Here is a 2,883-nt window from a genome sequence, read left to right on the forward strand (position 1 = left end):
TTATGTGTACTTTTTGATTTCATCATACAAGACAAACACAAAAGCGCTGCCCATGGCTCTGAGCACATCGGACCGTGCACCTTTGAAAAAGGCGTCGCCTCCTTCGTCTCACGCTATCTTCCTCCAGCAGTCAAGGAGGGCTGTGTACACGATATCAGTTCCATTGCGCCCTGACTGCATCATCCTGTGACTCTGAGCAGTGTTGAATGGGTAGGCCACAGCTGTGATGGATTGAGCGATCATCCAGCTGAGAAAGATGTGAGTATTCTTGGGACCTGGAAGCATTCCATCTGCAGTGTCATAGATACCGAAATAGGTAGCCCGGTAGATGTTAATGCCTTGCACAGACACATTAAAGCCTTAGTACAGACCCTTAATCCCATCGGATTTGGAGATCTTAACCAGGCAGTCACCAAGGCCTTTGAACTCTTTCAGCACCAGCTTTCCCCACATCAGCTGCTAGACGATAAGGGCGAAATCAAGAGGGTACATGAAGCACGAGGAGGTCACTCCAGCAGCATCACGGGATGCCAGATTCCTGGCAAAGTAGAGCCAAAATTGGGTCCTCTTGTCCACACCACCCAGGAAGATCTGCTTGTATTTATCTTTGAAGGCAAAGTTCAGAGCTTGGGTGGGGGAATATCTGATGACATTGGGCAGGTTACCACGCCAGAAGAACAGGACTCCCTGCTCCTTGGGAATTCGAACCACATAATCGATAATGCCCTTGTACTGCTTATCTGTGGTGATTTGCTTGCCGGCATGCTGCACCTGAAGCAGCTTGGACCGTTCGATGGGTGCTACAGTGGTCTTGGAGATGGCCGCAGCCACTCCACCTACAAGGAAGTCCTTGGCGAAGGATACAGCGGCATCTGTCCTGTTGAAAGAGGAAGAAGAGGGGAAGGAGGAGGAGGGCTGCATCAAAACTGGAACCGGAACCAGCTTTGACTCCAGGGCTCTGGGGTGAGACTGTAAATCTTTACGGGAACAGAAAGCCTCATCTTTCTCCCACTAGTTGTTGACCTTGTGTTTACAGTCCAACACATTACCATTAGGGCTCATTCTCTTTAGTGTGGTGGTGGGCGGTGGTGGTTATATGCTGTGGAGTCGCTTCCGACTCATAGCGACCCTGCTTAGGGTTTCTGAGGCTGTAAATCTTTAACAGAGCAGAAAGCCTCCTCTTTCTCCCGAGGAATGGCTGGTAGTTTCAAACTGTTGACCTTGGGGTTAGCAGCCCGCCTTGTAACAGCTACGCTACCAGAGCTCCTTCTCTTTAGGGTAAATTCAAGCAATTAAATTGCTGGGCAAAAATGTACGTTTGTTGTCAAGTCCTTGGTGTGCCTTGCTAACCTCTGTATGTTGAAACAATGTACAGTTTTACCAGAGAGAAATAAATGGTTGTATCCTTGACTACGCTGAATGTCATCATTTTCAAAACATTGCTAACTTGATAGGTAAAAAGTAATAGCTTGTAGATTTAATTTGCATTTCTTTTATTACTAGCAACATGGAACCTTTTTCCATCTACATATCACTACTTGGATGTCTTCATGTGAATTCATGTTCTTTGTTCGTTTTTCTATTGGCATACTCTGTTTTTATCCTTTTTAAAAGTATTGCTTTAATTAATTACAAGTAGTTACTTTATACTATTTGACTCTACTTTTAAATTATCAACCTTCAAAAATTTACACATAATTATATAATTGTAATTTTGTTTTATGCTATTACTTATAACTTTTACTTTATACAATTTTGTATCTATTTTTAATTGTTTCATTTTAATTCTTTAATTTTTCAAATTTGTTCTTAATTTTTAAAATAATTGTGTTGTCTAATTTGAGTCTTAAAAAAACTTTGTTCCAACTATTTTATGGTCTTATACATTCCTTCATTTTACCCCCTCTTTATTTCTCTTGAAAATATCTGCTCTGATATCAATTGTCTCCTTACTGATTTAAAATATAATATGGACAATCAATGTCACTGAACTGGCCATGCAGAAACTGTTGAATTGGTGTATGTTGTCAACAGCAACAAATTTAATGATAAATTTTAAAAATTACAATAAACATTTGAAGAAATGTTCACTATCATTAGCCATTGTTGTTGCTATTAAAAGCCGTTGAGTTGGTTCCAACTCATAGCAACTCTGTATATGGTTTCTGAGGAGTGGCTGGTAAGTTTGAACCACCAACATTGAGGTCAAGTGCTTTGTTGTTGTTAGGTGCCATCCTGTCGGTACGGACTCATAGCGACCCTATGCACAAAAGAACAAATACTGACCAGTCCTAGGCCAGCCTCATAATTGTTGCCATGCTTAACCTCATTGATGCTGCCACTTTGCCAATCCATCTTTCTGGGAATCTTCTTCTTTTTTCTTTGACCCTCCACCTTACCAAACATGAGCTCCTTCTCTAGCGACTAGGCCCTTCTGCCAATATGTCCAAAGTATGAGAGACAAAGTTTGCCCATCCTGGTCTCAAAGGAGCTCTCTGGCTGCATTTCTTCCAGCACAGATCTGTTGGCTCTTTTGGCAGCCCATGGCACTTTCAATATTCTCCTCCAACACCATAACTCAAAAGCATCAATTCATCTACGATCTTCCCTATTCACTGTCCAGCTTTCGCATGCATATAAGGTTATTGAAAATACCATGGCTTGGGTCAGGCGCACCTTAATCCACAAGCTGACATCTTTGCTCTTCAACACTTTAAAAAAAAAAGGTCTTATGCTGCAGATTTGCCTAATGCAATACATCATTTGATTTTTTGACTGCTGCCTCCATGAATGTTGATAGTTGATCCAAGAAGAATGAAGTCCTTGACAACTTCAATCTTTTCTACATTGATAAGAATATTGTTTATTGGTCCAGTGGTAAGG

General features: G+C 41.5%; 1 pseudogene; it reads right to left on the reverse strand.

Annotated features, from left to right (window-relative positions):
* Positions 1 to 921, reverse strand: LOC102821000 (annotated as a pseudogene).
* Positions 922 to 2,883: the final 1,962 nt, after the last annotated feature.

The sequence above is a fragment of the Chrysochloris asiatica genome, unplaced genomic scaffold (genome assembly GCF_000296735.1).
Source record: "Chrysochloris asiatica unplaced genomic scaffold, ChrAsi1.0 scaffold00041, whole genome shotgun sequence".
Taxonomy (NCBI): domain Eukaryota; kingdom Metazoa; phylum Chordata; class Mammalia; order Afrosoricida; family Chrysochloridae; genus Chrysochloris; species Chrysochloris asiatica.